Genomic DNA, 25334 nt, shown 5'->3' on the forward strand with positions numbered 1-25334 from the left:
GATATTTCTTTTCTGTTTTGATTTCTAACGGACTTATTTGGTTAAGTTTGGACTAAGTCTTCACTTATCTCTTCCTAGAAAATAGGGAGTTGTTACTTGACCTCGTCTTCCGTCAATGTTGATGGTGCGTCATCGAGCTTGCGCCTTCGTCAAGAGGAGTCTTCGTCATTGACCTTTACTGACTATCGTTAACTGATCCTTGCAGATTTTTACCCATAACAATTTTATCATTTGTCTATGCATGATGCTTGGGATTTCTTCACATGGTTTGCTAGGGATTCTTTAGATAGAGAATCTCATGTTTCTTGTTTTGATTCTCAATGCCAAGATTCTTTTAATTTTTGCATGAATTCTCTTGATACTTCTTATGTGCCTTGTGATGATCCAAGTATGAAAATTGACACCTTTCCCTCTTATGCTCATTTTGATGAGGTTTGTGCTAATTTTGATGATGTGCAATTTGACTTTGATCATGAACCTCAACCCAATAACATTGATGCCCAAATTCTCTCTCAAATGCAATATCTCACCCAACAACTCCAAGAGCTTCAAGAGGAAGGAAAATTGAGAGAAGTGAGGCTTTCCCAAGTGATGAGTGTTATGTTTGATTTAGATGGACGTGAGGCACCTCACTTTGAGTGTGAGAGTGTTATTGAGGATGATGTAGGGCAAGGGTGTGAAGGTGAGGGGAGATTTTCTTGTGATGAGAGGATTTTTGAGGATTTTGATCCTTTTCATTCCCCATTTGAGCTTGATTGCCATCCTTCCCCTTATTCACCCCCTTTGAGAGCTTCCCTTGGTGAGGATGTGATTGAGCCATATTTATGTTTGAATGAGGGATTTCATGAGGATGATGATGATGAGTTTGAGCAATTAAGAGAGATTGGGAGTCCCTTGAGTTGTGGTGGAAGAGTTGTGAATGAAGAAAATGTCAATTTTGAGGATTCTAACCCCCTTCCCCATCTTGATGAGTCTACCTTGCATGTTTGTGACCCTTCTATCCATGAGTCTTTGGACTCATTTGAAATTATGGCTAGTATGTTCATTGAATGTGTAACAAATCATTATAGCCTTTTAAGAGAGTTCATTGGCAATGTTTCATGGGAAAGGGATGAGTTTGAGAGAAACCTTTATCCTTTCTTGCATGGTTTAGAGACTCTAGGCTTTCAGGATCTTGAGGGAGTTGTTGTTCATCGTTGTGATAGAGAGGAGGATGAGGTTGTTTCTATTGGAGAGTTTTTGTTTGAGGGAGATACAAGTCATGAGTGTTCTTTAGAGGATTCTATGATATATTTTCATGCCCTCATTGGTGATGTGAGGCTTTGTGAGACCATTGTTTCTCCTCCCCTTCCTCATGTCCCTTTCTCAAGGAAATTTGACCACATCTCCTACTATCCCATGTTCCTCCCTTCTTTTACCAAAGAGCCTATTGAGGACCTTCTTTTGTTTGATGAGAATTTTCCTTTTCATCCTCCTATTATTGAGAAAATGGGTGATTGTGCCACCCAAAAATATTTTGAGGAGAGTTTGCCTTATTTTTCTTCTTCTTTCTTTTCTTATTTTCTTGATTTTTCTTCTTTCTTTTGGCATCTTCCTCCTCACTTACGTGCAATAATCTTGTTGCACGTCCTCTTCCCGTCATTTGCCTACTTGTTATCGTATGAAATGTGTAGTAGTGCATTTGATAAGCTCTTGCGTTCGTTGCAATATTATTTATTAGAGCGGTCTCGCTTGGACGTTAAACAAGCCTTTCTCGGGAAGTAACCCGAGGTTTTTATTGCTTTCATTTTCTTTTCTTTTTAGATTATATTTTCTCTCATGGAAATGTTTGTGTGCCTTTTGCTAGGTACATAACTTGATATACACTTATGCATTGGTTTGGATCAAGAATTAAGGAAGTTTAATGCCTATTTTTGCTAGCATATGGAAATCGAGATTCAATTCAAAAGGAAATGGGCTTTGAAAGGTTAAATTAGTTCATTTGCGGGTAATTACACCCACCAATATCCGGTAATATCTTTCCTAGCTCTTTCTCTAATGGTTGGTGGCTCGTTGGACTTGTGTTTGTTTGTTGGATTGATTTCTTTATTTTCCCCTCCCATGGATTATTTTGTTTATATTTGAGTATATTGTCTCACTCAAGCTTGGGGGGAGGGTATTCTATCATGTTTGGTGGGATGTTTATTCATTTATGTCATGCACTTGAGTATATGCATTTCCATGTCTTTTCTTTTATTTTGAAAAATCCAAAAATATTTTTGTTTACTTTCAAGGTAATTTTGGCAAAATGTGTTTTGTTTGTTCTAATTTTGGACATTTTGTTTTGGGACTTGAATCCTTGAATGTTTTTCTTCCTAAGTGGTAAATGTATGCACGGTTTGAGAGTGTTATTGGTTGACTTTAGGATAATATATGTTAAGGTAGTCGGGTTAAGAACCTTTAGGGGTCCATGAAGCCTTAGTTCACGGGAATGTGGTAAGAAGGAGTTGCTCTCTATAGTGAATATGAAACCCTTGGTTGGTATTTATTTGGTTATAATCCCTTGTGAGCTTCATTTGTTCTAGCCTTCATCACCTTGTTGAGCGGCTATTTAGGATTCTTGAGTATGCATGTCTTAATCCTCGTTTTGACCTCTAGCTCCCAAGATCGTGACCGAGTCACTCTAAGGGAGGAAAAGGGCACCTTTTCTCATTTTTCTTTATCTTCTTTTTATTTTGGTACAAATTTGGTTTTCTATTTTTCATCGACCTACTTATTAACCAATTTGAGCCTAATGTATCCCGCCCTTGTTTAAACCGCGTTACAAACCTAATGGCCTATGTTTACCAACCCTTTTAGTTAGTGAAGCATTGACATGTGAGGTTTGAGTTTTGATAGTGTTAAAATTGAACAAGACATTTTGTAAATTTGTTTAAGTATGGTATTGAAAGTTGAGCTTGAAAATAAAATGCAAAAAAGTTTGAGAAGAAAGATGCAATTAAAGAAAATCAAATGAAGTTTCAAGAAAAAGCTGTCCATAGTTAAAAAAAAAAAAAAAAAAAAAGGCAAGGACATCAAATAAGAGCTAAAAAAATTAAAAAATTAAAAACATTAAAAAAATTAAAAAAAAAATGAAAAAGAAACAAAATACACAAAAATATATTTGTTTGGTTTCGTTTTCTTCCCTAGTTTAAGCATTGAGGACAATGCTTCGTTCAAGCTGGGGGGGGGCGTTACTTCGGTTTTCGTATATACTGTGTTAGTGTTGAATAAGCTTGGGGGAGATGGCACTATTGGTATTTTTGTTTGATATTTTGTGACTTCTTGAGTTTGTTTTTGAGAGTAGGCCACTCTTTTGCTTCACTTAGGAAATATTACCAAAATTTTCAAATTTTTACCCCGCCTTAACCCTTAGCCTTACGTTACAACCCAATAAAAGTCCCTTAGACTTTAGTGGGTTTAGGTAAAAGAACGGTGGAGGGAGATAGACTTCAAACCTATGGAGAGAGTATGCATAGTTGAGATGTCGGGATTACCTTCTCAAAGTTTTTCAGTTCTTTACCTTTTTTCGGTTCCTTTGTTGAATCATGAGAAACTAAATTAAGGGTTGATTTGAAGCTAGTGAAGAGAATGCGGCCTGATTGGTTGGAACTAGGGTTGATTGTGTCCCCATTAGTTCTCTATGCCTAGCATATGTTATGTTTCAATCAACCATTGACATCTTGGAACGTGCATACATTTGTCTTTTTAGAAAAGTTTGCATTCATTGGTTCTTGTTCCTATCTCTCGTCCAAATATGAACTTTGTGTTTTCTTTCTCTTTTTATGTTTCTTTTTCTTTTCTTTTTATTGCCTTGCCTTGGTTTTTGTTTAGAGTTGTGGGTTAAACTCTAAGGACACCCTCACGAGAGCACACTCGTACTCTACGGCGATCTAGGGGTTTAAAGGGCTTGTCTTTAGTTGCTAAAATTGACCATGATTCCTACGAAAGTGAGTTAGTGTACATTCTTGTCTCCTTTAGTGTCTTAGATTTGCTTGAATTAATCGCTCTCCTTCTCCCGTGTTTCATGTTAATTTGCTCGAGGGCGAGCAAAAAGTTAGCTTCGGGGAGTTTGATAAGTGATTTTTATGTCACTTTTAGGGGTGTTTATTGAATACTTTTCCGGCTTATTTCAATAATTAAGCTCATTTTATCCTTTATTTCTATTATTTGCTTATTCTCGTCTTTTATATTTTTATTTGAGTATTTTATAGTTTTTAGTTTAATTTTGTAATTTATTTATGTTTCTTATGTTCTTAGTCTCAATTCTTGTTAATAATTTTCTTCTCGTTTTCCTCTTATTTTTCTTTTATTTTCAAGTTTGTTTTCTTTATTTTATTTTATTTATTTTCTTTTGATTTTATTTAATTTCTTTTAGTTTTAGTATTTTACTTTACTTTATTTTATCTTTATTTCATTTTTATTTTGTTCTCGATCATCCCCTCGTGTTGTTTTTGGTTGTAGGTGTTTTCGGGTCCTTGGTCGATCGGGTTCAAGGTTCGAGATTTGAGTCAAACAACATGCTCCAAGCTACCACCCACCTATCACAACTGTTGCACCCTTCATCTCACATCACCACTCTCACCAGCCACCAAAATCACAACCAAACCAGCCCCACCTACACCCAGCCACACCGCCCTGAACCACTGACAACAACCAGCCGCAACAAACCACCATCAATCCGACTCCACCAGCCCTTCACCCACAACCAACCCCTCTCCTCCTCCATTCACCACCTCACGCACTACTGCCCCCTTCACCGCACAAAACAGCAGCCACCCCAACCACCGTCCAACAAAACCTGTATCAACCAACACCAACACCACCAATCCGCCAGCAATCACCACCAATTTTCCCCTGTTTCACCAACCATCCCAAACCACCTGAACCACCAACACCACCGCAACAACCAAATCCCCTGCTCCCTCACTTTACGCAACAACAACAATACCAAATCACCACAAACACCCCGCAACTCCAATCAACCACCACGCAGCCACCCAAACCACCTGAACCACCAATCACCCCCCGTAACAACCACCAGCCCTTCACCCACAATCATCCACCAAACTCCAACCCAGTTACTCACCAATTAAGCCACGCAACTCATAGCAACCCAAACTCACAGAGCAACCAATTCGCGGCCGCGCGACCTTGTTAGAAAGCGCACAAAATGGAGTCTAAAATCATAGTTGAGGTAGTAAGTTTGCGCGACCTGTGCGCGACTTCTGTGCGGGCTCGCAATTGTGGGTCAATCACGAGTTTTTCACGTGATTTTAATAAAAATCGGACGACCGTGATTTAGTTTTTCTTGATAAAAATTTTCGATGAAGGGTGAAGATGCATGCGACTTTTGAGTAATGGAATTGAGGATGAGAATCAGAGCAACCACGAGAAAGGGGAATTAGGGGGTCTGATGATTCGTGGGTTTGGGTGGGAATTTTAGGGGGTTTTGGTGTTTTCTTTTTCCTTTTCATTTTCTTTTATTTTATTTTATTTTATTGTAGTTTTGTTTTTTTTTTGGATTTTTTTTTAGTTATTTTAATTGTTTTATTTATTTTTAGTTTCTTTCATTTTCTTTCTATTTTTATTTAACTTGTATTATAAATACCCCTTTGGGGTTATTTTCTCATAACTTTCAATCAACATTTTATTTTAGATAGATTAGATTAGTTTAGCATATATTTTTCTCTCTCTTAGGGTTAGCTTAGGATTTTCTCTCTCTAGCTTAGGACTAGTGTAGAAAGAGAAAGCTTGGATTTCCATGGAGTTTTTAAGAGGTTGAAGAAGCAACTTTGTGGAACTTCTTCTCATCTATTCAATGAGCATTTTCTAACTTTCTCTCATCTTTATTTCTTTGCTTAATTCTTAGTTTTTACTTTTTGTTTGTTGATTTGAGTAGATTAATTAGTTTGTTTGTTTAATCTTGTTTTTATTCTTATTTTACCTTGTTTTCCATATCTTTCTTAATTATGTTAGCTTAGGTCTTGTTGTAGGGAATTGGATGAAGGTTATATTAATGAATTGAATGATTTATTGTGATTAGTATGAAATTGTTTCTTGATTATTGTGTATGGGTGATGTTTTTATGGATTAGAATATTTCTAGCTAATTGATTATATGCTCTTAATTGTGCTTTCAGTCAATTGTGCGAGAGTGAGTTGGTTGAGAGCCCTAAATTCTTCCATACCTTTGCTAGGCTAGTTGCACGAGAGTGAATTAGCTTAGTTTAGTAGGATAATTAACATGCTTAATTGTGCGAGAGTGAGTTAAATGTGTTGATATTCCTAATCGGGGTCATTTTCATCTATTTGTACGAAGTTGTTTAATACTTGATGTGATTGGATTCCACTTTCCCAAGTTTTAGTTGTTTGTTCTTAGTCATTTTAAGTTTCACCTCTCTCTATCTCACGACCTTTCCTAGTAGTCTAGTTGGCACAAATTAATACACTTAGTCCTTTTGGGTTCGACCCTTTACTTGCCACTAACTAGTTTAGTGTAAGTTTAGGTATTATAAATTTCTAATTTGGTTAGGGTTAGTAGTCCCAACGACCTACTTTTACCCTCGATCAAATTTTGGCGCCGTTGCCAGGGACTAAGGCGTTCATTAGTTTGTGTTGATTAGATTAGCTAGGTTCTTGTATATTATTTGATTTTTGTTTGCTTTTCTTTGTTCTTTGTATAAAAATGGCATGCTTATCTTTTCCTCAATTTGATGGCGAACCCTTCTATGCTTACTTTGAAAGACTAGATGGTTTCCTTAGTTACCATGGGTGTTCTCTTTGTGATGCTTGTGGTATAGCCTATTGGGGCATTAAAGAGTATACTAGAGGAATGGTTGAGGACAAGAATAATGGTAGATTTTTGTTTATGCTATTTTTTGTTCCTGAGGATATCCAGTCTGGCATGGTTCATTGCTAGTTCCGGGCTCTCTACTCGGGACTTCCAGTGCTGCAGAGCACGGACGCTTGGTTTTTAGGCGAGCGCGTTCTCTAGCAGCATTCGTCAGAGGAGCCTGTGGTCCCTATGCATCCTCCGGTTCGGATGCTACGTCCGGATTTGCTGTCGACCGAGGATCAAGCTCAGGCGATCCTTGGTTATCCAGCGGATCAGCTTGTGTTGCCGGATGTTTCCTATCCGGCTTTTATTGCATCCAGGCTTACTCCTTTCCCAGCTTTTGTTCCGGTTAGTATCTCGATTCTCTTTTTTTGTTTATATATATTTTTTTTTTGGAACTTCGACCCTCTTTTTTTATCGTTTTATTTTTTATATATTTTTTAGCGGGTCGAGCTAGGTGATAGGGTGCCTCCTTCAGCGGAGATCACGTATACCGATGTCGTTGGATCGGTAATTCGTGAGATCCTTCCTGCAGCGGAGGATGATGAGGGGATACCGTTTGTTCCTGAGACCGTTGAGTCGGTATGTCCTTTTACATATGTACATAAAATACTTCTATTTTTGTTTCATATACATTTATCTATTAAATGTCCTTGTATTTTTTTTGGAACAGATTCCGCGGGAAACCGTGAACGACATGGTGAGGACCTTACGTGCTTTTCGAGCTGCTTATCGGAGAGCCCTCATAACTTTGTCATGCCGTGATCATCGGATGATTGCGGTAAGTTTTATATATATATTTTTTTGACGAAGTTATTACATTGCATGTATTAATCTTCGGTTTGGGATTTTACAGGATGTACAACAGCCGTCTAGCAGTCGCAGAGCACCCTGAGCCCTTTTGTACACATTTTATTATTATTATTTTTTAGGAAACATTGTACATAGATTTCTTGTTTTTGTTGTACATATGACACACATTTTTCGTTTTTTTTTGTATATGTCATATTATTATTTTTCTTTTGTTTCCATGTGTACTAAAAAAACAAAAAAAATTCCGAGGGAGGGAAAGGGTTCTCGACTTACCCCCCTCGAAAAAATAACAAAAGAAAGAAAGGAAAAGGAAAGAAAGAGAGAAAAAGGAAAAAAGAAAACAAAAGAAAGAAAACAAGAAAAAATAAAATAAAATAAAAAAAGAAAAGGAAATAAAGAACACAAGAGTTAGCAAAAGGCAGGTATATTATTAGTCTTAAGATTTCGTTAAGATTCCGTTATTATGTAAGTCAAAATACAGAAATAATCCTAAACCACATGTCGCGACAGAGGAGACGGGCGCATCTGAAGGAGTTGCGCGCGGTTGTCGCGCGCATGTGATTTAGTTGCGCGCGGATGTCGCGCGCAACTTCATGAGTTGTGTGCGCCACCTGTTTCTGAACTTTCCTTTGGGCGAAAATTGCCAAAAATTTGCCCTTCTTGGGTCTATTTAAACATGGCTTCGTATAGGTTTCTGATCATCTCGCATTCATTCTCTTAGTAATTTATAAGAACTAAAAGAAATAATCTCTCTAAATTCTTATTTTCTTCTTCTCTCTCTTTTTTTTAATATTGAACAATGGTAAAAACCTTTGAACAACGATTGAAGCAATGGGTCCCCTCCCTTGCAAACGAGGACAAACTAGCTTTCAAAATTTATCACCTAGATCCTCTATTGAACTATATGCAATTAGTGATTAATTTTGACTTCCTTCATGCCGCGGTTAACCATTGGGATTCCAACCACCATCTTTTCTTATTTAAAGGGGACGAAATTATTCCCCTTCCTGGTGAGTTTGAGGCCTTGCTAGGCTTCCCTACAAATACTCTCCTCGTGACTTATTCGCCTCCATTATCAGATCCCAAACCTGTATTTCAAAGATTTTTCGGCTTGTCTGACAATGACATGACTAATATTGGAACTGATGCAGGCGTGAATTCAATTCAATTTATTGAACATTTCGTCGCCCCTCGTGACAACATGACTAAACAACGCTTTAAAATTTGTGCTTTATGTTATTGTCTTGTTGTCAACTATTTACTTAGGACAGGCAAAGAATATGGAGACTATTCCATGGTGTCTGTAGTTGAGCAAATAGAGGGATGTCATTCACCCGCTCCTTTGGCTTTGGCGGAAACCATTCTATGCTTGAATCGCCTTAGAGGAATTCCTAACGAAAATGGCTTCACCCGGGAGTCCACTCCTATTACACGTAAGCTTTTTTTTCGTATTTTGAGCTCATGTTAAGGAGTTCCGCTGGCACTGCCAGCGCAATCTTCCATGCTGCGTGCGGATGGTGCGCGCAACTTCTCAAGATGTGCGCGCCACTTGCTCGTGTAAAATCGCAAACTGATTTTTTTTTTTTACTTTTTTTCAGATTTGGCTCATGAAGCGTTTGCAAATAGTCGACCAGCCACAAAACATTGAGGCCAACGGAGTGCGGACATTCCCTAGACGTCGAATCCTTTACAAGCATAAGAATGAAGAGGAGTGGACGTCGTTATTTTGTCACGGGGTTCCTAACATACGCTTTGTGATTCCTTGGTGGAACATAAATAGTATGGTTGGGAGTAGTCACAATTGCCCTTACATTAGGCTTTTAGGCCTATCTAGCGCTTCTTACATCTTTCCTTGCAGGGTAATGAGACAATATTGGATGAAACAGATTATACCCTCGCAAGATTGTGATGCACCCAAGGATGTGTCTTTTAGACCCGAGCGAATTTTTCGTTGGATAGAGTATTGGTCAAGTCTTCCAAGATGGGTAGTACAAAATCCTACTGCGAATATTGTATTATCTTCTTTTATAAGGCTTGGATGAATGCAGCGGACAAGGGCGAGTTAAAAAAAGCCCGTTCTCAATATCAAATTGCAACAACTCGCAATCCACCTAAGCCTCTAGTGCATTCGACCACCACTACTCCTCCTAGTGGTCAAAGCAAAGGAGTGAGAAGAAAATTGGACTTCTCATCTCCTAAGGCGCGTTTGAAGGAATCCAAAAGGAAAGCTCCTTCCAAACCTGCACAAAAAGGCGTGATAATCAAGGAACCTTCGCAACAAACCCAAAAAAAGACTCTAACAAAAGCTTCAGAAAAAGGAAAAAGGGTAGAAAAGGCTCCTATTCCCAAATTAAAGAACAATGTAGGGGAGAGTTCTAAGGTTTCTGAAAATACGGCAATGGAAACTACTCCTCCATTATCCGTGACAATCGAGGATATAGTGAAGCCTTAGAATGTTACACATTTTTATTATGTTTTTTTTTGTGCTACGAGTGATTCAAAAAAAAATTATTTTTGTGCTATTTACCCCCCAAGTATGAAGATTTTTTTTCCGTGAAGTTCGAAGAAAATCTGAACACTTAGAATGGTTTATTATTCTTGAATTACCCCCCCAAGTGTTATGTATTTTATCGTGTTGTTCGATAAAATGCATAACACTTAGAATCTTTTAGTTGAATGCTAATTTAAAGTTGGTTGTACGAATGAACGAGTAATCCGGATATCATATGTAATATTTTTTAAGTCGATCAATGTTTATTAATTGGCGAATTTCATCTCCACCAATGTCCATTAATCTGACGGCTCCTCCTGATAGGATTGCAATCACGCGGTAGGGACTGATCCAATTAGGTTTAAATTTTCCTCTTGGATTAGTAGGTGGACCCCTAACCTCCTTTAGTACAAAGTCACCTTCTTTCACTAGTAGAAAAAGGCTTATTTGCGTCGCTCATTTATAGTGTATTTGCGTCGCTTCTATGAGCGACGCAACTACTCGCGACGCAAATGACTTAAAAGTCATTTGTGTCGTTCCTTTATAAAGGCGCGACGCAAATGACTTTTGTGATAAACTTCTTTTTTTTTATTTGCGTCACTCCTTTATAAAAGAGCGACGCAAATGACTTTTGTGATAAACTTCTTTTTTGTTATTTGTGTCACTCCTTTATAAAAGAGCGACGCAAATGACTTTTGTGATAAACTTCTTTTTTGTTATTTGCGTCACTCCTTTATAAAAGAGCGACGCAAATGACTCTTATTTGCGTCACTTCTTTATAAAGGAGCGACGCAAATGACTCTTCTGATAAACTTCTTTTTTGTTATTTGCGTCACTCCTCTATTAAGAGCGACGCAAATGACTCTTCTGATAAACTTCTTATTTGTTATTTGCGTCACTTGTTTATATAGTAGTGACGCAAATGAGGTGAATTTTTTTTTTCTAATTATAATAATTGCCTTGTATATGTTTGTAGTACCTGTTTTCCTTACTAGTGGTATAAAGTAATATGCTAACGCTAATATAATTGAAATTAAAATGCAATATTATTGAATAATGCAAATGTAAATTTCGGCAGAGTCTCCTTTGTAATTTGGCCTACCCATAAAATTGGGAATGACGGCATTATATTAACAACCAGTCCAATAATTTACATCTCAATATCATAGACATTATACTCATCATCCCAACACAAATGAACCAAATTCATTCATTTCAAGACTATAATCCAAAACAATAGTCCAACATGCGCTAAGTGTAAATCTAAAGTTCAACATTACATATAAAATACTCTGCCCAAATATCTCGAATCTCATTTATCTCCTCCTCGGTGTACGGTGTAATTCTTGAAAAATCCTATCAACACAACAAATATACAAGAGGAAAGTTTTAATTCAAGATTGTAGCAAACATCAAATTGTATTTATCAAACAAAAATGAAATATATGAAAACTCATACCTGAATAAGATCCTCACTGCTATGGTGATGTTAAAGTATTTCGTACATATAACGCATGACGTAGTAGCCACACTCACGTCCACCCAATTGTTGAGGACACTACATGTAATATATTTATAAGTTGAATTAAATTGCTATACTTAAATTATTAAGAAACTAAAAGTTAGGGTAAGAAATTAAGGTAACCTGTCCCAAATGCCATGTCAATTTACTTCCCCTAGATTGTCCACTTAATGCTTTAAAACTTCGAAAAGCACTACACATTTGAAACAAATAACATATATATTACCCTTACACACATAAAATCATGACATCAATAACAAACTAGACTTACTTTGTCATTGCAAACTTAATTGCTAAATTTCGCTTCTGCCTCATCAGTCAAAGATGATGACTTCACGCTTAGGCATGCATAAGACCAAAAGAACCCAATGATTCCTACATAATAAATTAGACACACATTTGTAAAAGAGTAAAATAATATCAACAATTTGCAAAGTTCAAATAAATACAAGTTCAAAGTTTATACTTTTCATTGTATGGGCATAAGATGAAATGCTTAGATTTTTGTTTTTCCATCACATGTGTCATGTATAGTAGGATACGATCAGCATCACTATGCAAATAAGTTTCTGAAATCATTTCCGGACACATGAATCCAATGGAAGCCACTTCCTCCGTATCGAGTAAGTCACTCAAGGCCCTACATATATATCATGTAATAACATTATAAATGGTAATAAATAAGTATATATATGGGAAGAGTGAAATTTGAATATCTTACATCATAAAAACTTGCAAAACTGAAATATTCAGCCAAGCTCCTGTGAGAAGTTGATTGACATCTTCACGTTTGATAATGATGTCCTTACTGTCTTCATAACTAAAGGTCCAAGCATCAACCTTTACCTTAATAGTTTCACCTTTGGGTAATGAAGATAACAAACTATTCAAAGACCCACACTTCTGAGACAAGTTTTCCAAAGCATAATCCATAAGAAAAACTTTTTTTGGATTGGTGTTGGACTCTTTTGTTTCGTGACCACTTTCAACTACTTTCAGTTTGTCTTGCATGTTTTATTTGGCCTCTTTGTTGTTACCATTGTTCTTATTTGATATGAATTCCTAATCAATAGTAAACCAAATCTATTCAACAATTTTCTATATTTTGTATGGCAAAGTATATGTAAATTGTTACAAAAATAATTTACCTTGTCATGCATGAGTGAAACCAAGTCTTTTGGCCATTGGGTAAATGTAACGTGAGCATGCTTAAGTTTCTTGATGACTGAAGAAGGAACTGGAACCGAGAATTCTTTGAACTCGTAAAAAAAATCATCAACACTCACCCTCACGTGATACGGAATGAGGTTACTATGATGATCAAGGATTAACTCCGGATGATATGTACCTTCAGCGACAATGACTTTCTCAGAGTCATTTTTCAACAATGATAGCCGACAAGGAACCGGTTCCTTACAAAGATAGAAAAAAATCATAATTAAAAAATATAGAAAACTGAGTTACAAAGTTAAAAGAATGTCGCAGTCATAAATCATTAAAAAAAAAGATAAAAAATATAAAATAACAAAGTTTTGGATACTTGTATGTTTGCAAATGGATCATCACCCACTTATTGGCAACTACTAGGATTTTGTTGAGTCGTCCGGCCTATGTTATTCATTTCCATCAATTCAGTTGGAATTTGAATACCAATCTGTTTAGCAAATAACATAAACTTCTCTTGAACCATGGAATCCATTTTAGAATCCATCTCCTGCATAGTCTCCTCTCGTACCCTCAAGGCTACTCTTGCCTCTAATTCTTCCAGCTCATCATCTCCGAATTCCCTACCCCGTCGGCTGCTACGCCTCTCTCCGGATCCCCATACAGCTTTAATGCCAATTCCACTGCCAAATGCTATTGCCCGACCATTACGATCTTTTTTCCCAAGGGCACGAGATAAGACATCATCATGCCTATTAGGAACAAATTTTCCTTCAGCTTGTTGCATTCTCCAATTATCCTACACAATGACTTCAAGTTAGAAAACTTTAGTTGCAATACATAAACTTAACAAAATATATTCAAAATTGAAATAAAGACTTATTACATACTTACAATGGATTCTTTCACCTCTCTTGTTTTCTCATCCGGAAAATAAGGATTTCCCTTATCATCTTCTATTGATCTTGCTAGAAGCCAAGCATATGTCCTATCCGGCAAACTAGACACAAACGAAGAACAAGATGAAGTACTGGATGCTGAAGATGTCGTGGGAATGTACCCTTTTCTACGCCATACAATATTCATTTCACCATATGATTTGGCTCCTAAATGGTGAGGGTATTCGTTGAAAGACTGGCTTTGTCTTGCCTTCTCACCGATTTCCTATTTTCACAAGCATAAATGAAGATTAGTACATAAGAATCTGTTAACAAAGTATTAACCCGCATGATCATTGATATTAATACACACAAACCTTAAAATCATCTGTAGTATGCTCCTCCACAAATGTTTTCTACATATCCTCTGATATGAAATCATAGAGTACATACGGCATTCTTTTCTCCTTCGGCATATTCCTGGAACATGTGATCCAACCACTGACCAATTTTGTTTTAAAATCTCTCCAAGTTTTATCACAAGTGCGTAGGACCTTTTTTTTTCTTGTCTTCATCTTCTTCGATTTGAAACTCTCTCTACAAAAAAATGTCAAAATGATGTCAAAATGATCATATAATAGTATAACATTTAACATATAGTAGTGAATATTACCTTAACATCTTCCCACAAAGTTTCTTTTATTCCTTGTGGAACTTGATTCCAATCTTTATACAATATAGACACCTTTGCACGGCTTATTTCACCAACATGAATTTTGTATGCTTTTGCCCACTTTCCAATGGGTCGACACATTTCATCCCATTCAAGCACTCTAGGAACCCTAGACATGGATTTCAGGCCCTTTGAAGGACCTCTTGGCTTCTTTTTCTTCTTCTGAGAGTCGGTTATTTGTAGCTCTGATTGTGATTGATTGTGTGGCTCATCTTCCTCACATTGCAAAGACATGGAACGATTATGCATATCCTCATCCTCCATTATTACTTACCTGAAAAAAAAAAGACATAAATAAATTAAGACATCGATTTGTATCATTTTTAAATTATAAACTTATACACATAACAATAATAAGCAATTTATGCAATTACTAACACATATTGGAAAAAAAAATCACAGAATTCATACCTACTTCATTCTTCTCTTTTGCGACATAAAATCCTTCATTATGATCTTTTCGTTTCAACGTTGTGTCAAAATCATCGACTATTGGAGGGATGCTCCAAACGGAAGGTGGGGACTTATTAAATTGCTCATCATATTCTTCCTCGTCCACAACATCTTCAATGCCAAGTATCCTTCTTTTACTTTCTAAAACAACTGACCACTTACAATCAGCTGGGTCAGCCATGTAAAAAACTTGTTTTTCTTGTGAAGCTAATATAAATGGATCAGCTAGATGCCCTCGTCGACCAAGATTTACAAGGGTAAAAATATAAACAAGAGCGACGCAAATGATAGAAAGCTAACATACACTTGACTTTTGCGTCGCTTCTTTAAAAACAAGCGACGCAAATAACTTTAAAGGATGGTAAAAATATACATTTGCTTCGTCCTTTAGAATGAGTGACGCAAAAATGGCGACGCAAATGAGCCTTTTTCTACTAGTTTTTTATGTTTCTACGTTTTACCCTTTTATTAAAATGACGCGCAATGCGCCTTTGGTAGACTTGTACATGATGCAAAGCTTTTAATCGTCGTTCATCGAGCAAAAAGATTTCTTCATACCTCGCTCTTACCCATTCAGCTTCCGGCAGCTTACTTTCGAGTACGATGCGTAGGGATGGTATATCCAGTTCGACTGGTTGAACTGAGTCCATTCCGAAAACTAAGGAGTATGGAGTTACCCCTATTGATGTTCGTATAGACGTTATATAACCCCATAGTGAAAAGTGTAGTTTATTCGGCCAGTCTTTATAATTTTCAGCCATTTTCTTAATGATGACTGTCATATGTTTATTTGCTGATTCTACAGCTCCATTCATTTGAGGTCTGTATGGGGATGAGTGATGATGTTTTACTTTATAATGAGTTAAGAGGCTCTCAACTTCAGCTTTGAATTGTGACCCCTGATCACTAATTAGTTCGCGTGGAACTCCATATCAACAAAATATGTTTCGATCGAGAAACTTTGCGACATGTTTAGAAGTGATATTAACGTAAGAAGAAGCCTCAATCCACTTAGTGAAGTAGTCGATGGCTACTAATACGTACTCGTGCCATCCTACTCCTGTTGGAGAGACCTTTCCAATTTTGTCAATTCCCCAAGTTGAAAAGGGCCAAGGGGAAGTGAGATTATATAGTTTAGATGGTGGAAGGTGTTGTAAATTAGCAAACATTTGGCACTCTGGACATTTCTTGACATATTGTATGCAATCATGTTCCATAGTGGACCAATAATACCCTTGTCGTGAAATTATTTTTGCGAGCATTTTACCATTCATGTAAGGTTCACAGACACCTTTGTGAGTATTCTTCATAAGGCGTGTGGTTTCGGGTTGGTATATACATAACAAACTTTGACCATTAGGTCCTTTTCGCATAATTGACCAATTAATAGACCGTATTGAGCCGCAAGTGTTCGTAAGGCCCGTTGGTCTTTCGATGAAGTATTTTCGGGATATGTGCCATGAGTAATATATTGGAGGATATGATCATACCAAGGATTGTTTCCTTCTATGTCATTTATTTCCACCATTGCGTTGCAATATGATGGTTCTTCTCTTTTATCAACGCATAATGGCATCATATTTAAGTGATCTGGAATGTTGATCATTGAGGCTAATTTTGCTAGCGCATCGGCAAATTGATTATCATCCCTAGGGAGATATTTGAAGTCAATATGTTCAAAATGCTCGATGAGTTGCTCTAAGTGTGCTTGGTATAATATCATTGTGGAGTTCTTTATTTTCCATTTTTTCAATATGTGATTTATAATCAAACTGGAATCTCCATATACCTCTAATTTTTGCACACCTATGCTAGCTGCTGCTTTTAATCCAATAATGCACGCTTCACATTCCGCGGCATTATTAGTAACCTCAAAGTCTAATTTTACACAGATTAGAGTATGTGTTCCCTCTGGACTTATGAGTAACACTCCTACGCCACATCCTTTTTGGTTGGATGCACCGTCGAAGTACATTACCCATTTGTCATCTTGTGTCATGAGAATCTCTTCATCCGGTAGATGAGTAGTTTCTGCATGACTTGTTTGAATTGGATGTTGAGCCAGAAAGTCGGAAATTACTTTTCCTTTCATTGATTTTTTTGGAATATATTTTAACTCAAATTCGGCCAACATCACCAACCATTTGGATATTCTTCCTTGTATAGTTGGTTGTTCAAACAAATAATTTATTTGATTTTGTTGAGAAATCACATGAGTGGTGTGTGGTAGCATATAATGTCGTAATTTTTTAGTTGCCCACACTAATGCTAGACTCGTCTTTTCTAGAGTGCTATATTTTGTTTCATATTGGATGAAGTTTTTACTTATGTAATATATTGCACGCTCGACTTTTTCTACCTCTTGTGCTAACATGGCTCCTGTGGCCGTGTCTGTAATTGTTATGTATAGCCTAAGAGGTAGTTTGGGTACTGGTGGTGCTAAAATTGGTGGACTTTTGAGATAATCTTTGATTTTCTCAAAGGCCTTTTGGCATTGATTGTCCCATTCATGTTTTTCCTTCTTTTTTCAATTTTTTGAATATTGGCTCACAAGTCATAGTCAATTTGTTAATTAATTGACTAATGTATTGCAATTTGCCAGGAACCCCCTAATTTCTTTTTCTGTTGCCTTTATTTTAGAGGGATCAATCTCAATACCGCGAGTGCTTACTACGTATCCGAGTAACTTGCCAGAAGTTACCTCGAAGGCGCATTTTTGTGAATTTAATCGCATGTTATAATCTTTTATGCGAGTGAAAAAATTGCGTAAAGCTTTTATATGTCCCATTCTATCTTTGGATTTTACGATCATATCATCCACATACACTTCTATTTCTTTATGCATCATATCATGCAAGAGAGTCGTAGTCGTTCTTTGGTACGTAGCTCCTGCATTTTTTTAAACCAAATGGCATGACTATATAGCAATACGTCCCCCAAGGGGTAATATAGCATGCCTTTTCTTCGTCTTCTTTTGCCGTTAAAATTTAGTTGTAACCTGCGTATCCATCCATAAAGGATAACATCGCATGTTCAGCCTTGTTATCTACCAATATATCAATATGTGGTAGAGGAAAATCGTCTTTAGGGCTAGCCTTATTAAGGTCCCTAAAGTCGACACACATGCGAACTCGTCCATCCTTTTTAGGGACTGGGACGATGTTCGCTACCCATTCTGGATAATTACATAAGCGAATGAAACCTGCGTCCAATTGTTTTTGTACTTCTTCTTTTATTTTTAGTGCGATGTCAGGTTTCATTCGTCGAAGTTTTTGTTTTACTGGTTTAGAGGTAGGATTCAAGGGAATGGTATGTTTTGCGATTTCCCTATTTATTCCAGGCATGTCCTTGTATGACCAAGCAAACACGTCTTCGAATTCTTTGAGCGTCAATATGAGGGTCGATTGCTCTTCCGGATTTAGAGTTAAGCCAATTTTGACTTGTCTTTTGTTTTCATTAGTTCCCATATTGATTGTTTCAGTTTCTTCAATGATAGGGTTCTTTTGTTCTCGTTCATTCATTAGTTCAACCAACTTATTAATGTTATCATCTTTATTAGATTGAATATTATAGCATTCAAAAGATTCAAAAGAAGGCATATACTCGGAGATAGAGCTCATATTATTAGAATCAAAAGAAAGTACATTAAGAGAAGAGTCCTTTTTGGGATCTTCATCCTTAGAACTAGAAAATAAAGACTCGGTAATGGCCACAAGGCCTAAATTTTCAGCTTCCCTAGAGTCTATAATAGATTCGTCGTCCGATTCTTCAAACATCTTCCCTTCGCCTGTGACGATTTCCAGACTATCGCCTTTGTGATTGGTCCATATGAAAGATTTCCTCCATCCATGCTCCAAGGTTTGATTAGAAGGGTTGATCAATGAAGTTGGGTCAAAAGCTTCATCCTGGATGGCATTTTGATTGGTCATTGTAGCGACATGATTTTGCACTAGTCCAAATAACAAGTTGAATGTTTGCCTATCATAGCACCCTGGAGTTGGCTACTTTTATTTAACGATACTAAAATCGTCATCCAAGAAGTAGCAATCGTGAAATATTTCGAATCCAGGCTTCTTGATTCCTTCCAAAACCAATGGTTCTGGAAAGTCATAGCATGGGTAGTCTTCTCCCTCCCTAATGAATTGTCCATTAAGGGTTTGTTGATAAGATGGGAGTAAAGTGACTATCCCCTTGTTGTTGTCATCTCTACGTGCCTTTCTTTTCGCATCGTGAGACTTCAATTCTTCTTTAGTTGGTTTATATCCCAATCCAAAGGAGAAGCTTTTCTTTGGGATAGGAAGTAAGAAAGATTTCTTCATTCCTATTCCCAAAGGCATCCCAGGAAAGTAACTACTCTTAAATAAGATGTTGTTTACTATCTGGGTGGAATATGGATCAAGCTATAAAGGTTCTTCCAAGTCTTCTTCCATTTCTATTGTGCAGATTGGCTCCGCGGCGAATCCCCACATGTCCTCTTCATCATTGTCATGGTTTATTTCTAGGAGTGGTTGATCGTTTAATGCTATTTTTAGTGGAGAAGCATGTATAGTCATAAGAAGCCCTTGATAGTTCAACCTAATCATTTGATGAAGTGAGGATGGTATTGCACCAAGCTCATGTATCCAAGGACGTCCAAGTAAAAGGTTGAATGTAGGTTTTATGTCCATAACATGGAATTCAACCATCTTTTGTATTGGGCCTGTGGTAATTGGTAGCTTAACAGTTCCACAAACCGATCTTCTCGAGTTGTCATAGACCCTAATGCTTTGTGTTGTTGATTGGAAATCTTTTTCTGGATTAAGGCCTAAATATTTTGCAGTTCGCAATGGGCATACGTTTACAACTGACCCATTGTCTACCAAAGTTAGAGGGATGTTATATCCCTTGCACCCCACAGTTAAGTATAATGCATTGTTGTGGGTAGTGTCTTTTGAAGGCAAATCATCATTAGTGAAAATGATTGACTTGTCAGATTTCTCGCTAGTAAGCAAGCTAACGAGATCTTAAGGGGTTGTGTTTGTGCTTACAGACAAAGCCGTTAGAGCGTTCATAAGGGAATTCCTATGTTCTTTAGAATTACTTAGGAGTTCCCAAATGCTAACATTCGCCTTGGATTGGTGAAGTTGTTTGACCAATGGATCTTCCACCTCAAGAGGAGGTGATATTGTATTTTGTACTTTACCTTGATTTTGCGTGGTCGAAGATCCATTTGGTGGTGGTGCCTGGTAAATTCGTCCAGAACGAGTTAAATGATCTATCTTGTTTGGATTAGTTGTAGGACTTATGAACCAACTTTCTTGTAGAGGCTTTGAGTGTGCCTCTATTTCAAGATGTTCCATGAGTTGAGCTTGATGTCATTGTTCATCCAAGAAGAGATTTGATAAGTCTTGTGATTGGTCAAAAGCTTCATCCTGGATGGAATTTTGATTGGTCATTGTAGCGACATGATTTTGCTCTAGTCCAAATAGCAAGTTGAATGCTTGCCTATCATAGCACCCTGGAGTTGGCTACTTTGATTTAACGATACTAAAATCGTCATCGAAGAAGTAGCAATCGTGAAATATTTCAAATCCAGGCTTTTTGATTCCTTCCAAAACCAATGGTTCTGGAAAGTCATAGCATGGGTAGTCTTCTCCCTCCCTAATGAATTGTCCATTAAGGGTTTGTTGATAGGATGGGAGTAAAGTGACGATAAAGAGATGAAGCGATTTAATGCTCCCACTCGTCCTGTCAAGGTTTCTTTAACATTTCGGGGGGATTGAATATTTATTAGGGCTTTGACTTGGTCAGGGATGGCCTCAATTCCCCTTTGTGTTATTACGTAGCCCAAAAATTTTCAAGCAGACACTCCAAACGAGCATTTAGTAGGGTTAAGTTTCTTACCATATTTTCGCAATACCTCAAAGGTCTGACGGATGTGATTGACGTGGTCCTTCGACTTCTTAGATTTAACCAGCATATCGTCGATGTATACCTCCATTGTATCTCCTAGATGGTCTTTGAACATCCTGTTGACTAGCCTCTGGTACGTCAAACCTGCATTTTTTAGTCTAAATGGCATAACTTTATAACAATATATACCTTTGTCGGTCATGAAGGTCATCTTATCCTTATCATCGGGATGCATAGGATCTAGTGGTATCCGGAGAAGGCGTCCATGAATGTTAAGAGCTCGTGACCTGCTGTCGCGTCTACCATGGCTTCAATGTGCGGGAGCGGGAACAGATCTTTAGGGCATGCTTTGTTGAGATTGGTGAAGTTGATGCACACTCTCCACTTGCCGTTCTTTTTACTGACGACGACAACATTTGCGAGCCAATCTGGATACTTGACTTCTCTTATCTTTCAAGTATCGATCAGCTGTTGTACTTCATCGTTGATGATTTTATTTCGCTCCGGAGCAAACTTCCGACGCTTCTTCTTGACAGGCTTATGATTTAGGTCGACGTTCAGCTTATGCGAGATGATACTCAGGTCTATACCAGTCATATCCTTGTGAGACCAGGCGAAACAATCTTTGTTCTCTCGGAGAAAGGCTAGGATGGAATTTTTGAGTTCAAGTGTTAAGTTGGCTCCGACACGGACGGTTTAATCTGGCTTTTAGGGATCTAAAGGTATCTCGTCAATTTCGAGGTCGTTGGGATTGTCTGGTGTCGGGCCATGCTGTAATTGCTATGCGGTTCTCATAGTTGGTTTAAGGGTTGTTTTGTAGCAGTGTTTGGCTTCACGGAGTTATCCTTTAATTTCTTGGACTCCCCATGGGGTGGGAAATTTGATTGATTGGTGGTAGGTAGAAGGAATGGCTTTCAATCGGTGGATCCAGGGTCAACCTAGTATGGTATTATAGGCTGACGGGCAATCGACGATATTGATTTTGGTTTGAGGGTTTAGGCCTCCTGCATAGTGTAGACACCCATTTGTGTCTCCCCAAAACCAAACCCAGTTATGAGTACCTTTCACGTCGGATCATAACCGAATGAAGCGAAAGTGTGGAAAGGTCTAGTGTTGCGGAAAGTTTTATTTCTTTTCTTTTCTCTTCTCTCTATTTTTGAAAACTTTATTTTAAGAAAATAGCCAATCCAGTTTGATTGAACCATGATATGGGTCCAATAATGGTGTAGTTGGATGGGGCTTGCAAAGACCTTTCCAACGATATATTATAAGCCCAATTCCGATGAGTATTGAGGAAGTTATGGCCAATTTACTAAACTGGGCCCGGTTTGAGTTTTAAGTACGGCCCAATGATCTAGGGGAGGGTCTAATGATTTATCATTCCTAATGTAATTAGGAATGGTTTTGGTCTTCTAGAACATTCTAGAAGGTTTTATCATTCTTAATTCAATTAGGATTTTTCAGAGTTTTAATTAGATCAAATAGCATTTTCGACTGAAATTATATTATTTTATCTTCCAGTACGGTAAAATTATCATATTTTCGAAAACATGTTAAAAGCCGGTTTGGCGTCCAACCCTAGGCCTTGGCGCTTGGAACCAGGATTGGCGCCAGACGCCAGCCATTGGCGCCTGGCGCTAGCCATTGGTCCTGGCGCCAATGAGCCTGGGCTGGCGCCAAGTCGTTTTTGCGATCGTCAGACTCTGTTTTGATAAATTATCTTTTTTGGATGATTTTCTCTATAAATATCGTATCAAAAACTCCGTTTTGAGGGATGAATCAACAATCACCAACATTCATCCAATTCTCTTCATCTTCATCTTTCTTTCATCAATTCTCAATAACATTAATCTTTTAGCATTCTTTCTTTCTTGCTTTTTAATACAAAATTCCGCATTCACAAGATCTAGAAACACCTAGCCATATTCGAAGTTGCCTTCGCCCTAGACGTGAAAGGTTTTAATTTCTGAGGGTTTGGTCCCAAATCTCTCTTTCAATTATTTAATTTAATTGTTTTGATTATTTATTTTCCTTGAAATTACTAACGTGTGTATTTTGTAATTAGAAAGAGGTACGAGGCATCCAAGTAAGTATTTTAATGGTTTTATTGATTTTATGATGTAGAAATCATGCTTAGATTGTTATGATATTTCTAGTATCATGTCTAGGGTGTTTTTAATATCAAGTATGATTAAAAGTACGATGCTTCCTATGTTCTTTCTAATATTTATGATGATGATTGATGATGATTATTTATTATGTTGCTTGATATGCTATTTATTATTTATTGCTTGATCACCTTTATTGCATGGTTAAAGGGAATTTGGTACTTGTAATCACGCTTAATAAGATAATTAATAATCTTATTTAGGGTTAATTGTGATTATAATTCAAGTGATCACCGATAATATTTTATTTGTGCATTAAATTCAACCAACATAGATTAAACAGGTTTAGGGTTAATCCTATTGATTGTATGTTAGTCAGAAAGCGCACATGAATACGATCAGAATAAAGTAGAGGCCTATTATTAGGGCAGGTTCAATCTCTTTTAGGTTGGATTTGTACCATCATCCCCGGACCCTTATTTGGTTCATGACCTTATGGAGTTGGCGATCTCTTGGATCGTTAAGGGGTGTAACCTTCACCTAGTGAACGGTTTACAAGTTCCTTAAAAACTTGTTGGCGACTCTTTTGCTCTATCTTCTTCCCTTTTGGACGCCACCGTACTTTAGTGTATGATCACAGTGGGGTTCAAGATAGTGGGATTTTAAAGGCTTGAAAATATTCCCTACAGTTTTTGGCGACTCCGCTGGGGAGGATTTCTATTTTAATTCCTGAATTTGTTTTGGCAATGATTTAGAATGACTGGATGAGACTCGAAAAGTTCTAAGTATTTCATGTGCGTAATTTTGATTAACATTATTGTCATATGCATAAAAAGGTTCTCATTGGAAAGACCATCCGTAATGAGTAAAAAACATAGGATTTTACGCGTAGGAAATTTGAGAAACGTCTTTCACAACTAGGACTGAAATAACACCGCGCGAAATTGGATGATTTTAATGAGCACAGAAAGCTGCTGAGGCATGTGGGAAGTAGCGTCAGGGGCCAGAGCTTGGCGCCAAACATTTAGCCGTAGCGCTAGACGCCAGTATTGGCGCCAGGCGCTACAGTTAAAAGTTGGCGCCAGTCTCTGTTTGCTGGCGCCAATTTCCCCTAATACCGAGCAAGAAATATGCGTTCTAATTTCGACCGGTTTTTCGTATTGTTTGCTCGATCCTACTTCCTGATTGAATTTTTTCTCACTTTTCTGAAACCCATATGTGTTCTACATATGGATATAACCCTCTGGGAATTCATGCTCTATCTACCCGATTGAACGCTCCTGGCAACAAAGGGTACATCTGAGATGTTGAATTCACCAAACCATGGAAGCGAGTTTTTTCTAAAAAACTCGCGGTGTTCTATCCACACGCGTTAACCCTTCACGGTTAGGCTTCTACGCGGTGCATCTGGACAATTAACCATGGACCCTTTTTGACTAAACCATATCCCGAACTTTAGAGAACTAGAGCCATGGTTAGGTTGCGAACTCATTGCATCATATTGTGCCTACTTGCCTAATTGTGCATTATTTGTTGTGCATATATATCATATACTCCTCTTAACCGTTTGTTGATTTGTGTTGAGATTAAAATTAATGACTTACAGAACTTTTCCTAATTAATTAATTCGAGTCAATAAAGTTTTTTCTTCTTTTAATCGGAATTGACCTAGTACGACTATACGCATACCCAAGTTGACCAATAATATCGAAAATAGTCCCAGACCGAGGCTCCAATGTTGGTGCCAAAATCTGGGCTGTAGCGCTAGACATTTACTAAAAAGTATGGCGCCAATCACCATATTGTGACGCCAGTTCTGTCGTTTGGCCGACAGTTCGGATTATTTGTCGAGTCATCACCTAGGGTCTAATTAACCATTTTGCTAATCAATTCGGTCAATTTCCGCTGTCAATAACACCGTGTCGAGTCATTAATCGAGTCTTGGTCACATAGTCTAGCCACATGGTCATGACACAAGTCTTAACATGTCACCTACACTCACTAGTCTTAGCACACACTTTGAGTATACATGACCATGACCATGTCTTAGGTTCATGCATAAGTCGGTCTTTCCGTCATTTGAGTTGGGGGGTACATTCTATTCCTAATTCTTCATATCCCTCCATCTAAATCTTCTTTCACATTATATTCCGATCTTTCTTCACCTCCTCCATCCATTGCATGTTGAATAAAGTTTGAGTCAAATAATTAACAATAAGTATCCCCAAATTCCTTTTCCACAGTACTTGGTCGAGGAGAGAAGGGCGATTAATCAAGGATAACCTCTTTATTCAAGTCTCGCTTTTTGATAAACCGATTCGTCAAAAGAGGAAGGCTAAGAAGATAATGGCAACTCAAGAAGAAGTCAATGAGCTTAGGAACCAATTGGTTACCATGACTGAAACACTGAAGCTGCTCACCCTCA

General features: G+C 37.6%; 2 long non-coding RNA genes across 2 annotated transcripts; both read right to left on the reverse strand.

The window, feature by feature from the left end:
• Nucleotides 1-11651: 11651 nt before the first annotated feature.
• LOC110693363 lies at nucleotides 11652-11994 on the reverse strand. The gene is made up of 3 exons (XR_002505582.1): nucleotides 11953-11994; nucleotides 11805-11874; nucleotides 11652-11717 (listed from the first exon to the last, which is right to left on the reverse strand). It is a non-coding gene; the product is annotated as an uncharacterized LOC110693363 (long non-coding RNA).
• Nucleotides 11995-12226: 232 nt separating this feature from the next.
• On the reverse strand, nucleotides 12227-13605 carry LOC110693370. Its single transcript, XR_002505583.1, has 3 exons — nucleotides 12830-13605; nucleotides 12403-12743; nucleotides 12227-12321 (listed from the first exon to the last, which is right to left on the reverse strand). It is a non-coding gene; the product is annotated as an uncharacterized LOC110693370 (long non-coding RNA).
• Nucleotides 13606-25334: the final 11729 nt, after the last annotated feature.

This window comes from Chenopodium quinoa, unplaced genomic scaffold (genome assembly GCF_001683475.1).
Source record: "Chenopodium quinoa cultivar QQ74 unplaced genomic scaffold, ASM168347v1, whole genome shotgun sequence".
NCBI classification, from domain to species: Eukaryota; Viridiplantae; Streptophyta; class Magnoliopsida; order Caryophyllales; family Amaranthaceae; genus Chenopodium; species Chenopodium quinoa.